We start from the raw sequence: 15,191 nt of genomic DNA on the forward strand, positions 1-15,191 counted from the left end.
TTTTTTTGGGGATAGAGTATTTTGAGGACATAAATCTGAGAACAATATAAGTATTTTGTGCATTGCGTTGTATATCAACATTTTGCATTTATTTCGTCGTAATCGTATTAGTTTTAGCATGTTACTTAATGATAATTTGTATGAACTTACGAACTTATGTTTTAAACTGCAATATTTGTTCAAAATCATTTATTTGTTCAAATCATTTAAGTATTATATAAGTTCATTGAATAATTTCATTGTAATTTTTTTGAACATAACATGTCCATTGAATGTAATAAAAGAACATGTACATAATATATATTACAAAAAACATTTATTGCCAATATAGATCTAATCAGTTAATATATAAAGTTTGAATGTGTTATTAAATATGTTCATTGAGAATAATATGAACATTATTTGTTCATCCAACATGTTTTGTTCGATGAACTTACGTCTCGAACATGTATGTAATGTACAATTAAATCGATAGACCTCCATATTGTTCCAAAATATTAAATGAACATGTTTTATTCGATGACCTTAGTTTTCGAACTTAGTTTGAATGTGTTTATCAAATATGTTCATTGAAAATAATATGAACATTATATGTTCAACGAACATATTTTATTTGGTGAACTTACGGCTTGACCATGTATGTAATTCACAATTTTATATTTGACTAATTATAAAATATTTAGATGCATATCAAATTTTAGATCACGATAAAAAGCTTTGATTTAAAATATTTCAAGTAAATATTTGATTTAAAATGTAAAATTTATATTTATTTAAAGATTAAAATTTTAGTAAATGTTTTGAACTATATTATCTATGAAAATGTTGTTGTTGTTATTATTATTATTATTATTATTATTATTATTATTATTATTATTATTATTATTATTATTATTATTATTATTATTATTATTATTATTATTATTATTATTATTATTATTATTATTATTATTATTATTATATTTGTATTTTAGTAAAAAATGTCTAAAATGCATTGAATGCCCCCAAAAAATTTTTTAGTAAATGTTTTGAACTATATTATCTATGAAAATGTTGTTGTTGTTGTTATTATTATTATTATTATTATTATTATTATTATTATTATTATTATTATTATTATTATTATTATTATTATTATTATATTTGTATTTTAGTAAAAAATGTGAAACTCTCATTTATGTTTTACTACTATGAAGAATGGAGAGCGTTTTCCCCCTAACCCTAAAAAAACCCTAGTTTGACTTTTTTTGCGGCTTTGTTGATGGAGGCCGGCCGGCGTGATAGCGTTCAGCCTCAGCGTAGAGACGGTCTCAACCTCCCCCAGGTCTCGTCTAATTTTGCTTCGCACTCTAAGACTTCGATGGTTTCGTCTGGCTCTACTCTTTCTGTGAGGGACAATACTATGGTTTTACGCGATTCTTCACAACTTGGGCATGAAGGAGTGGAGATTTTAAACGAGGGTTTCGTAGATAAGGTGGATGTGTTGAACCCTAGGAACCCGCTGCATGGAAAAGGCATTGATTCTGGCAAGGGTTCCTTTGCGGATGTAACTGTTAATTGGGCTCCTCGTCGTCCGGATTTGCCTGCACATAAGTTTCATGCTTTTAAGCCTACGAAAGAAGGAGATCAATTCTCCTTTAAAATCCCTAAAGAGGAATATGCTAAAGCTATTCAGGAGTTTTCTCATGCAGTCATCGGTAGACTACTTCTGAGGAAAGGAGACAAGCCGAGACCGGCGCTTGTTGTGAAGTAGGAACTCCAGAAAGTTTGGAATCTGCGTGAGGATTGGCAGCTTATTCCCTTGGGCAAGGGATATTATACTATGGTTTTTAAGAATGCAGAAGACAAATCTCACGTCAAAGAAAAAGCTTTATGGGATATTTTTGGTGGGCACATTCGTCTTAGGGATTGGGTGAAGAATTTCGACCCGTTTAAAGAACACTCTTCCTTGGCCAACGTATGGGTGAGAATTCATTATCTTCCGATCGAATACTGGAGGCCGGAACTTTTAACTGGAATAGGGCGGTATGTCGGACACCCCCTGAAGATTGATGGGGCTTCAGTTACTCGTGATTTCGGGCAATATGCTAGGCTTTTGATTGAGATAGATATGGCTCAGGCTCTTCCACATTCTCTTCTTATTGATGGGGAGGACACTTCTTTTTATGTTGAATTCTCTTATGAGAATCTTCCGTTTTACTGTTCTAAGTGTAAAGTTACGGGGCATTCTTTGGATAAATGCTGTAAGAGAAAGGATAATGGGAAAGGCGAGCGTAATTCTGGTGAAATTGACAAACAGCCGCAGGTCCCTTCTTCACAATGGTATCCCGTGCAGAACAAAACTCAACATGTTGGAGATAAGGCAGCCTCGACAGGAGTGGATTTTGATGGATTTACACAGGTCAATTCTAAGAGTGGAAAATAGAAACTTTCCACTCCGGCACTGTCGCATGATAAGACTGCTGGTTTACAAGGGAAAAGCCCCAGGTACAAGTTCTTTCAGGAGGTCGGTTTGATGTTTTACAGCAGGAGAGCGAAGAGCAAGAGTTGCGGAGTACGGACTTGATACAATCTACCCTTAAGCCGGTAAACAAGTCGGTTCTCGATGAGTCTGTTCATGTTTTTGATTGTGAAGATAGTGATGACCAAGATGATTTCGAGGAAAGGCTGGATGTTGATGTTGGAGTTGACAGTGAGACCATCGAGGTGCCGAGTAACAATGTGGATGTTATCCAGAGGGACAACATAGAAAGGGTGGATACGGATGATTTGGCGTTGGAAAATGCGGTGAAAGCACAACGGCTGGAACAAATCTTAGCCATTGCTAAGGCTCCGATGCAGGTTCCCACTACCAAACGCCGGGGGAGGCCAACTAAACAAGAACAAGCGGCCAAGGCGGCAGGGCAAATAACTAAACACGCTGAGGACAGTATCAAGGCGAGGTTAAGGAAATCTGGTGAAACGAGGGTCAAATCCCGGGATTTTGTCATTGACAACAGCAACAGGGAGAGTATTCAAGCTATGGATAACGTCGCCAAGGAAAGTTGGGCTGATGAGGTGGAAAGAAGCAGAATTTCTTCCGCAACTTTGCAATGATTTTAATGAATATTGTTGCTTGGAATATCCGTGGTCTGACGGATGAATCCAAAAATTTGTTAAAAGAACACTGTCGTTCTTTCTCTCCTATTTTGGTGGGGTTAATTGAACCCAAGACGGCTTTTCGCAGAGTTCGCCCTGGGTTTTGGCACTCTTTGAATATGGTTCCGATTCATCATAATAATCGAGGTGCTAGGTGTTCTAATATCTGGGTGTTGGCTAATCCTACCTTGGTTGCTAATGTTGTTTTCACTTCGGATATGTGGGATTCTCTTGTTACCTCGGTGCTCCCCCGTCTCACTTCGGATCATTCTCCGTTGGTGTTGCAGTGTCGACAGAATGTCCCTACGAGTCGTAGTCAATTTCATTTTCTGAATATGTGGACTCTTCACCCACATTTTATGGACATGGTTTTGGCTTCTTGGATTCAGTCTGTTGATACTTTGTGCCCTATTCTACGGGTTATGCTTAAACTTAAGAGACTGAGAGCGGATATTAGAGTGTGGAATAAGGAGATTTTTGGGAATGTTGACTCTTCTATTGCTCGGGATCAAATGGATTTGATGGCTATTCAAAGTCGTATTTCTGAAGAGGGCTACTCGGACGAGCTTTTTGACTCTGAGGTTAGTTGCCAAGCTAAGCTCAATGTAGCGCTTACAAGGAAGAATAGTTTGCTGCAGCAAAAAAGTCGTGCTGCCTGGTTAAAAGATGGTGATAGGAACACGGCTTTCTTTCACAGAATTGCTAAATTCAAGAAAAGGAAAACGATGATTACCAGATTATCCATTGCTGGTGTTGATGTTTATGACTCTGATATTATTGAAAGGCATATTATTGATCATTTCTCTTCTCTCTTCAAAGATGATGGAAGCCCGCTGGAGGACCAACTGATTATCGATGCTTATGTTGACTCGACTATCTCGAAGGCGCAAAATAATATGTTAGTTCGCATTCTTGATGAAAGCGAAATTGTTGCGGCTGTGTTTAGCATGGATGCTAATAGTGCTCCAGGTCCAGATGGTTTTTCGGGTATGTTTTTTCAGAAGTGTTGGAGCGTTGTCAAAGAGGATGTGATTAGAGCCGTGCAGACTTTTTTCCGCCGATCTTATTTGTCGGCTGGATGTAATGCTAGCAATATGGTCCCCATTCCTAAGAAGGAGATGGTGACGACTGTGGCAGATCTGAGACCTATTGTGCTTTCTAACTTTTTCTTTAAGATTATTTCGAAGATTTTGGCTCTCCGTCTTAATGTGGTTGCTGCTACTCATGTTTCAGCTAATCAGTTTGGGTTTATCAGTGGACGTAGTATTCATGACTGTATTATGCTTAGCTCTGAGGGTTTTAATTGTATGCAGCGTACGGAACGGGGTATGAACATGGCCTGTAAAGTTGACATTCGGAAAGCGTTTGATACTATCCGTTGGGGTTTTATCATGCAGGTGCTTCGCGCTAATGGGTACCATGAAAGTTTTATTCGTTGGATTCAGATTATTTTCGAGTCGGCTAGGCTTTCCATTATTTATAATGGCCATCTCAGTGGTTACTTTGCGTGCTCTAGAAGTGTGAGACAAGGAGATCCGCTTTCTCCTATTTTGTTTGGGATTGCAGAGGACGTGTTAAGTCACATTTTCAATAGCTGCGTAAATTCCCATCATTTGGTTCCTATGGGATTCAGTCGCGCCTCCAATTTTCCTACTCATCTTTTCTATGCGGATGACATCATTATGTTCTGCAAAGCTACGGTTCGGAATGCCCGAAAAGTGCAGGAAATTCTGAGCTATTATGGTTCGATTTCGGGCCAATACTGCAGTCAAGAGAAGTTGAACTTTTTCTTTGTTACGCGTGTTCCAACGGATAGAAGGAGAGCTATCCGTCGTGAGCTGGGGTTTTCCCTTGGAAGTTTACCGATGAATTATTTGGGGGTTCCTATCTTTGTTGGGCGCCCACGGTCCTCGTACTTTATGCCGATCTTTGATAAGATTGTGAACAAGTTTGCTAGATGGAAAGGGCTCCAACTTTCTATGGCAGGAAGACTTTGTCTTGTGCAGTCGGTTATTCAAAGTTCGATTGTTCATTCTATGATGGTGTACAAATAGCCGAAGACTCTGCTTCATTCGCTTGACAGGAAATGCAGGAATTTTGTATGGACTGGGAGCACTGATTTAAAACCCAATTGTTCTGTCAGCTGGGGTCGAGTGTGTTCACCGAAGGAGGAAGGGGGTCTCGGTGTTCGTTCTTTCACTCTGATGAATCAGTCCTATCTTATGAAGTTAGCTTGGCGTATGATTATTGGTCAGGATTGGGCTCACAAGATTCTTCGGTCTAGGTATCTTAATAACTTCGGTTATGCTAAGCATTTTATTGCGAACTCTGCTATTTGGATTGGTGTTAAGAAGGAAGTGAACAGATTGGTGGATAATACCTATTCTTGCATTGATAGGGGCGAGAATACCTATTTTTGGAAGGATGACTAGCTTGGGTATAAGTTGGTTGATAAGCTTAAGATTCCGCATTACATGCATGATTTTCTTAATTTTTCAATTCAAGATTATTTCTATGACGAGGTGTGGCATTTCTCAGCTTCTTTTGTCAATCGCTTCCTGGAGGTTGTTGCAGATATTCTTTTGCTTCCTATGACGGGAGATACTGACCGTAGATTTTGGAAGCACTCGGTTAGGGGGGAGGTGTCTGCGGCTCTGGCTTTTTCGAGTATTTGTCATCGTTTTCCTCAGGTTACCTGGGGTAAATGGATTTGGGAGCCTTATATCCCGGTTTGGCGTTCTATTCTGTGTTGGAGAGTCATTCATGGACGTCTTCCCACTTTGGACACTTTGATTTGGCGTGGCATGATTGTTCCTAATGGATGCCCTATTTGTCTTATGGATGAAGAATCGATTGCTCATATTATGTGGAATTGTGAGAAGGTGAAATTTATCTGGAAAGAGTTTCTTTCCTGGTTCGACATGGGATCTCTTGGGGAGTGCATGGATATTCACGCTTTTCTTGTTGCGGCTTGGAACTCTTCTTTTAGCTCGCAACTTCAGGCTTTCTGGAAAGCTGGTATTATCACAATTATGTGGAAAATTTGGGATTGTCGGAATTCGGCGGTGTTTGACAGTTCTCGGTTTGAGCCTCGTGCGATTCTTGCCTTTGTGAAATCGTTCTTTAGAGAGATTGATGGCAATTTCAGTGCTCTGGGAAATAGCAGAAATACTTGGTCTGACTATGTTATCACTAGAAATATTGGAGTCTCTACGCGTCCGGCTCCTTCTCCTCGTATGGTTGAAGTTCACTGGTGGCCCCCAGTGAATCACTGGATTAAAGTCAACACCGACGGCTCTGCTCGGGGTGCTCCTGGCGCCATTGCGGCCGGTGGCGTTTTCAGGGATAAATGGTCTGTTGTGAGGGGTTGCTTTCACATTAAAGGTGGCGTTGGCTTTGCTTTTGAAGCTGAGCTTTTGGCGGTGATTACTGCTATTAATCTCGCGTATGATCGTAATTGGTTGCACTTGTGGATTGAGGCTGATTCAATGTATGTGGTGCATCTTTTGCAGTCGAAATCTTTAGATGTCCTGTGGCGTTTTATGACTTTATGGAAAGGTGTTATCGGTCGGCTTCAAGATTTCAATTTAATGGTCAGTCACATTTATAGAGAGGGCAACAGACCGGCGGATATTATGGCCAATGGTGATAGGAATGAGGGTTGGTGGCCCTTTGCGATTTCTGAGATTGAACATGCTGTGGCTACTGACATGCACACGCATAGCCACGTTCGAATGGTTTGATTGCCACTGGTGGGTTTACTTAAAAGGTTTTAACGAGGCTCGGCCCGTAGTGTATGCAGCGTACGGAACGGGGTATGAACATGGCCTGTAGAGTTGACATTCGGAAAGCGTTTGATACTATCCGTTGGGGTTTTATCATGCAGGTGCTTCGCGCTAATGGGTACCATGAAAGTTTTATTCGTTGGATTCAGATTATTTTCGAGTCGGCTAGGCTTTCCATTATTTATAATGGCCATCTCAGTGGTTACTTTGCGTGCTCTAGAAGTGTGAGACAAGGAGATCCGCTTTCTCCTATTTTGTTTGGGATTGCAGAGGACGTGTTAAGTCACATTTTCAATAGCTGCGTAAATTCCCATCATTTGGTTCCTATGGGATTCAGTCGCGCCTCCAATTTTCCTACTCATCTTTTCTATGCGGATGACATCATTATGTTCTGCAAAGCTACGGTTCGGAATGCCCGAAAAGTGCAGGAAATTCTGAGCTATTATGGTTCGATTTCGGGCCAATACTGCAGTCAAGAGAAGTTGAACTTTTTCTTTGTTACGCGTGTTCCAACGGATAGAAGAAGAGCTATCCGTCGTGAGCTGGGGTTTTCCCTTGGAAGTTTACCGATGAATTATTTGGGGGTTCCTATCTTTGTTGGGCGCCCACGGTCCTCGTACTTTATGCCGATCTTTGATAAGATTGTGAACAAGTTTGCTAGATGGAAAGGGCTCCAACTTTCTATGGCAGGAAGACTTTGTCTTGTGCAGTCGGTTATTCAAAGTTCGATTGTTCATTCTATGATGGTGTACAAATAGCCGAAGACTCTGCTTCATTCGCTTGACAGGAAATGCAGGAATTTTGTATGGACTGGGAGCACTGATTTAAAACCCAATTGTTCTGTCAGCTGGGGTCGAGTGTGTTCACCGAAGGAGGAAGGGGGTCTCGGTGTTCGTTCTTTCACTCTGATGAATCAGTCCTATCTTATGAAGTTAGCTTGGCGTATGATTATTGGTCAGGATTGGGCTCACAAGATTCTTCGGTCTAGGTATCTTAATAACTTCGGTTATGCTAAGCATTTTATTGCGAACTCTGCTATTTGGATTGGTGTTAAGAAGGAAGTGAACAGATTGGTGGATAATACCTATTCTTGCATTGATAGGGGCGAGAATACCTATTTTTGGAAGGATGACTAGCTTGGGTATAAGTTGGTTGATAAGCTTAAGATTCCGCATTACATGCATGATTTTCTTAATTTTTCAATTCAAGATTATTTCTATGACGAGGTGTGGCATTTCTCAGCTTCTTTTGTCAATCGCTTCCTGGAGGTTGTTGCAGATATTCTTTTGCTTCCTATGACGGGAGATACTGACCGTAGATTTTGGAAGCACTCGGTTAGGGGGGAGGTGTCTGCGGCTCTGGCTTTTTCGAGTATTTGTCATCGTTTTCCTCAGGTTACCTGGGGTAAATGGATTTGGGAGCCTTATATCCCGGTTTGGCGTTCTATTCTGTGTTGGAGAGTCATTCATGGACGTCTTCCCACTTTGGACACTTTGATTTGGCGTGGCATGATTGTTCCTAATGGATGCCCTATTTGTCTTATGGATGAAGAATTGTTCCTTTTAAGGTTTTTCCCTCGCGGGTTTACTTAAAAGGTTTTAACGAGGCTCGGCCCGTAGTTTGCTCTCTTGTGCTCTCACGGGTTTCTTTGTTTCCTTTTTTCCCTTTCTTTTAATAATAGTTGCATTTAATAATTTTAGTAAAAAATGTCTAAAATGTATTGAATGCCCCCAAAAAACATTTTAGTAAATGTTTTGAACTATATTATCTATGAAAATGTTGTTATTATTATTATTATTATATTTGTATTTTAGTAAAAAATGTCTAAAATGTATTGAATGCCCCAAAAAAAAAAACTGGGGGCTACCGCCCCCGAACCCCCGTAACAGTTCAGCCCCCTCCCAAAAAAAATCCTAGCTCCGCCACTGACTATATATATATATATATATATATATATATATATATATATATATATATATATATATATATTGAGAGAGAGAGAGAGAGAGAAAGGTTCAATAGAGATTGACAAATAAATGTAGATTTAAGATAAAATCTTGGCTATTCGATCAACTACATCCGACGCACCCATTTTACCTTCATTTTTAGCCCGTAGGGTACAATAACCCTTTTTTATAAACCGTCCAATCTATTTATTATCTAAAGCCAGGATAGTTTTGGCAAAAAAACGCAGTGAATCAGTGCAAAAACGCAACGCACATTCCCACCTTTTTGCTTCAGCCTTCATTTTTTTTTCGTTTTGCGTGCGATGTGTTCCATGTGCACTAATTAATGTTCATTTAATTCTTCCCCTTTTCAAGCAAAAAAGGCATCTGACACCATTTATTACAGCTCATTTTACTATTTCTCTCTCTTTACGTCTCCTCATTTCTCCTGATTCTTTCATTTTTATTTTTTCTCTACAATGCTCAGATTTCTTTCTTCTAATTTTATCTGCTGCTCTTGGTGAAAATCGTAATGGAGAAGGAGCTCATTCTCAAGGTGGAGTCGTCGCTAAGATCCAGGACAAGGAAGGTATCCCGCCGGACCAGCAGCGACTCATCTTCGCTGGGAACTGGAAAGCAGCTCGAAGACTGCCGCACCCTCGCCGGCTACAATCGCCAGCAATCTCTCTATCTTTCTCCTGCCAAATAGATATCGTCGTTCGCCAGCGACAGCTGCACCAACACCACCTTCTCCCTCCTCTTGCTCTTCGTTCTCTCACGTCAAACCGAGGTCTGCGTTGTTGGGCTCAAGATCTAAAATTTCTCTCAATCTTCGTTCTCTCATGTCAGTCAGAAGTTCCCTCCGTTTTACATTTGGATTTGAACTGTCAATTTCTGTTTTCCATTTTGAAAGATTGTTGCTTAGTGTCTATTGTAGTTGATTTTCTGAATTTATACTAATCTTGGTATAATTTTTTTATCAGTGACCAATTCTTTGAGGAATTTTTAAACCTCTACTAAGCAAGTAGATCTATACAACAAGCTTTCAATCCTGAGCATACAATGGTTGTTGATCTTTGTTTGATATGCTGCACAGTTAGGTTGTTTTCACTGTTACTTTTTTCATCCTGTGACTTTCCTTAGCTTTATGGCATTGAGGGTATTTGATTCAATTTTTTGCGTTGTTTGTGTGGATGCAGAATGAAAAAAATGGGTTCGTTTGGTCTTCCTGCTTTTTTATGTATAGCTCAGTACAGAAAAAGAATCTACAAGATAAGAATCAGATCAATATGTACACTATATTTTGGTACCAATTTTCTTCACTCATTTTCATTTAATTTGTTTTTATTACTTTTTCTCATATATTTTTTCAGTTTTCATAGAATCTGGGATGAACTCGGAGAAGAACTGAAGAGATCTCCGAAAATCTGTTGAAAGGTAAAAAAAAATTATTTTTGTCTTTTTAAAAATGTTATTTGCTCTTATTTTCTGTATATGCCTTTTTGATCCAATACTCTTGAAGTGCTTATATGTGTGCAGTAGCTCTCTTTCTTTTTCAGCAGTTTCTTGCTTATATGTGTGCAGCAGCTCACTTTCTTTTTTGCTCCTCTTTCTTTTCTTTGGCAACTTCTTGATTCAGTATCTGCACGTTCTATTTTTTGTCAGCAGATTCAAGAAGCTGAAATGAAAATTTTATTGAAAAAACCTTGAGAGCACCAGAGAAGCCAACGCCCGCTCTCCAGAGCCAGAGCAGTCCAACATCAGCGTGGAAGCTCCAGAGCAGAGCAGCGGAGAAACATCACCTCCCGAGCAGAGCTGTCCACCAGAGCAGAGCAGACTTCCCGGGCCGAGAAGGCCTCGAGAGCAAAGGAGGTCTGTCATATCCCAATTTTTAATCACTGATTAAAGACTTAATAATTAGGGTTCGACATCCATTAATAATAAAACTGATTTGATTTATCTGATGTGATTTAATTGTTATATATGTGTTTTGATGTGCTAAATTCTTATTATTATTTGAATCCGTTTGAGATTTAAAGGATTATTGAGTAGTCAATAATTATTATTTCGGATTATAACTGACTTAGCAAAGTCATGTTATTTAATTTATATACGATAGAAATAATATTTCTATTATTTACTTGAAGTCGTAATTAATTTTCGACTTATAAAACGAGTTATAAAATATGTAATTTATAGAGAGTTATAACGAAGCTTCGTTATATGGGAACCCGAAATTAGTATTATAAATACAGAATAAGGATTTTATTCATCACATTCATCTAGCACCTACACATACTTTTCATTTCCACATCCATCTTACTCTTAAATAAATTGATGGTGTTGGAAACACTCATCATATGCCAACCATTCCACTAAATAAAGAGATTCTTTACACTTTCTCCAGATCAGCCCATTCCTTTTGCCAGCCATCTTCTACACCTTTAACATCTCAACATGCAACTTACTTTTATTTAACCAAAATCAGCAGCCAACATTCCTCCCATTCCTCCTTAGTTCTTCAATAGCCAAAGAAGAGATTGACTTCATTCAAAGCTCTTACAGTAAACCTCAAGAGGTAAAACTTACTTTAATACTCCATTAATTTTCAGTTTCTAACATTCTAATCCAAGCTATACGTTCTTATGCTTGAATTATAATTCACAGATTCCAGCTAGACACCAAATACCAGCTACATCGAGGTTACTCCAAATTTCTCTTTATATTTTTTTTCTAGTTATTTCTAAATCAAGCATCAAAGCAGCAACAAATACACACATACGCATAATCACTATATTTTCCTAACTATTACGGTTACAAGGTTCCAAAGAATTGATTTTGTTAAGAAAAGAAGAACAGAATAATACACACGCACACATTTTACTATATTCTCTAATCTATTACATGTACAATTAGTTTTAATAAAAAGAAATGAATGAGAAAGAACAGATTTTAAAAACCCTAAGTGCTCTATGTGTGTTTTCTGGACTGAAAATTTTGGGACTTCTTGTGTGTTGTCCGAAAATGGGGAGAGAGGTGAGAACAGCTGGCGGCTGCTCACGGCCGGAGACGGCGCGGCGGCAAGCCACCGCCTTTTTCCTTTTCTGTCTGAAACAACCGAGAGAGAGAGAGAGATTAAGTTTTTTAAAAAAAAAGGGGAAGAAAGAGAGAGAGAGAAGGGAGGACTCATCTTCTCCGGTGACGACGATGCGGCGGCATCGGCAGCGGCGACACGGCGGCGGGAGCAACGGGCTGTTCCTGACCGGCCGGAAAAGAGGAAAAGAGGGGGGGAAATTTCAGATCTGGGTTTAAAAATAGAAAAGAGAGGAAAAGGGGGAAGATTTGGAACCTACCTTTCCGGCGAGGCAAGGCACGGCCATCCACCACGATTCCGGCCATGGCGGAGACGGCAGATGACAGATGAAGCAGCGCGGCGACGCTCGGCTTTCACAACGGCCGGAGAAGGCACATGCAGCGGCGGAATGGTCTCTGCCGACCTACCTTAAGGCCGAGGACGGCCGAGAAACGATGGCAACCGGCGAGAGCCGTGTTCTGCCATGGTGGAGGCGGAGGCGTACAGCAGTTCCGGAGAGAGAGATCACAGATAGAGAGTGAGACCGAGGGAGTGAGAAGGGAGGGGAGGAAGCGTCCGACGAGGCGGCGCGCCGGAAGAGGCGCCGCACTCGACCGAGCAGAGAGAAGAGAGAGGCGAGAGAGGCGTGAGAGTGAGAGAGAGTGGCTGATGCTTGTGAGTGTGTGTCTTGTGTTTATGTGTGTTAGATTAGGGCTAGATTAGTTTTGGGCTTAAGCCTCTTAGGGCTGGACCGAAAATTTTTAAAGGAAAAAGAAGGAATGGGCCGATTTTTAATTACTAAAATGTTATTGGCCCATTTTATTTTAAAATCTGGTGGGTTTTATTTAATTTGTTTGGGCCGAATTTTGCATTAAAATCAGTGGGCCAAATTTTAAATGCTGGACAATTTATTTTAGTTTCTGTTGGGCCATTTTAATTAATTTTGGGCTGTTAATTGATTAATAAAGCCTACGAATTTTGGCCTTATTTCTTTTAAAAATGTTTGAGTTTTCACTAAATTATTTTTGTGAAGTTAAATCTCTTGATTTAAATTTTAATATTTAAAGTTGGGATTATTTATTCTAAATGAAGTCCATTCTATTATTTAAATTATTAATGGACTTTAAAGCAAATATTTTGGGATTAAGCCCCATTTATTATATGATAAATTATTTTCAAAGCTTACGAGTATGGATTTTTTTTTAAATGGTTAAATGTTTTATTTCATCTCAATGGATTTTAAAATGTTTTATTATTTATAAATGAATAATGGAATTTCTTATTTATTTACATAAAAGAAATGAAATGTATAGAATATTATAAATATGGTTTCTTTTAAAAGAAAAAGGATTAAATTATTTTATGAGTAATTCCATTATAATGGAATTAAAATGTCCTATTAGAATGGCTTCATGTTTTAAAAAAAAAAATATTGAGACTATTTATGTGGAATTGTGTTATAGAATGATTAAGTATATGATTTACTTTATCAAATGAGCTTGGGATTTAATTGAGATATTAAATTGCTAAGCATATGTTTATAAATAATTTATTTATTTAAGTGATGAAAATGTGCGAAGTATGAGAAAGCATGATTTATAATGATTAAATTTTTAGGGTAATAATATATAGCTTGTTCTTAATTGATGGAGTACTTGACTAAATGACGGGTGTAGAAGGAAGTTATGGATTATGTACATGTTGATGTTCGAACAATTGGGTTCGAACCTATATGATAGTTACATGATAAGTGATTACATTTTATTGATTGAATGAAACGAGATTAATATGGATGCTGCTAGAACCCTAAAACTTTAAAAGATACCCTAGGCACGTAGAATTAGACTTTGTCTTATGACAATTTCTTCACGAACTTATCGACTCTTCATCAATGAAGGTCCGGGCGACAGAAAGTGAAGCAGAAGAAGAAACGACTCCACGCCAGCTTTAAGAACAATTGAGGTGGGCATTATTTTATTATTACTTATATAGAGATCCCCTGCGTGACGTAGGCCTCATATGCGAATATATATGCATGATATGTTTTGACTATTTATTCAGTTCTTATAAAATGCTTATATGTTCAATGCCCTTTATGAAAATGAAAATGCTATGAAAATGAAATGTTTATGAAATGATTTACTGCCAAAATGTTTATGTTTTTATATGTATCCTATCTGTGTTGGTTCGCCAACTTTAAAGGAAATCCAATTGGGATCCTATGCTAGACAAAGGTCGCTAGCTAGGGTTAACGTGTACACTCATGGAGACCGCGAGTCGCTTGCGACCGGTCTTGGCGTCCGTGGTAAGGAGGCCTCCTTCCCGGCGCGTGATAGAAAGGGCAGATATGGATCATATAGACTGAAAATGGGATGCATCCACCTTTATGAAAATGAACGAAATGTTTTAGTAAGCGCAGGTCATTTATGAAAACCCCTGTGTGTTACTGTTATGGCAGTTCAATTTATATATGTATGCATGTTGTATTTTCGGCTTATGTCACTGAGTATTTTTATACTCAGCCCTGCATGTATTTCTAAATGTGCAGGTTGAGCAGGCGATGGAATGGATCGGTGTTGAGCGGATTTCCCTTTTGATGTTTATGTAATGAAACCTTGAGTATGCATCTCCATATGCATAACTCACACGTTTTTCCGCTGCAAACACTCTGAATTTGTTATCGTATTGTGGAACTTATTACTCCTTCATTTTGTTTAACTTTCATTTGGGGTTTAGTCGTTATGGCTGGCTCATTTGTTAATTACCCAAGTGGTTATATATATATATATACCACTAGTTTGTTGTTATTAATGTTGGTTAATTAGTAAATCCCTTTTAAATTTCCATTTCTTATTGTTCACCCAAGTCATAACCCCGGTTAACCCGTCATTGGGATAGTGGGCTGTGACAGAGTGGTATCAGAGCAGTTCGTTTGCTCTGGCCCTAGAAACCATTTTCTAAAAAGTCATGTCTAGATTGATTCACTTGACATATGTGGGATCATACGACACCGCTCAACACTCCATTGCATCGTGCTCAATCAAGGAAAAAGGTAACTGCAGTTACAATGTTTTAAAGATGTTATTATTCTAAACTGTTTCATGAAAATGTTTATGTAAAGAGCATGCTATGATGAAATGTTGAATGTTTTGCCTTTCATGGCATATCATTGCAGTTATGATGTTATGATAAGAGAAGAATGATAGAGAATTGACACATGCTTTCCCCAGAAAACATAGATTGCTATAA

The 15,191-nt window shown here is 38.6% G+C and overlaps 1 long non-coding RNA gene across 1 annotated transcript; it reads left to right on the forward strand.

Annotated features, from left to right (window-relative positions):
• Positions 1 to 11,159: 11,159 nt before the first annotated feature.
• Positions 11,160 to 14,749, forward strand: LOC130990290 (uncharacterized). The gene is made up of 4 exons (XR_009090909.1): positions 11,160 to 11,447; positions 11,537 to 11,571; positions 13,840 to 13,904; positions 14,491 to 14,749. It is a non-coding gene; the product is annotated as an uncharacterized LOC130990290 (long non-coding RNA).
• Positions 14,750 to 15,191: the final 442 nt, after the last annotated feature.

Source organism: Salvia miltiorrhiza, chromosome 6, assembly GCF_028751815.1.
Source record: "Salvia miltiorrhiza cultivar Shanhuang (shh) chromosome 6, IMPLAD_Smil_shh, whole genome shotgun sequence".
NCBI classification, from domain to species: domain Eukaryota; kingdom Viridiplantae; phylum Streptophyta; class Magnoliopsida; order Lamiales; family Lamiaceae; genus Salvia; species Salvia miltiorrhiza.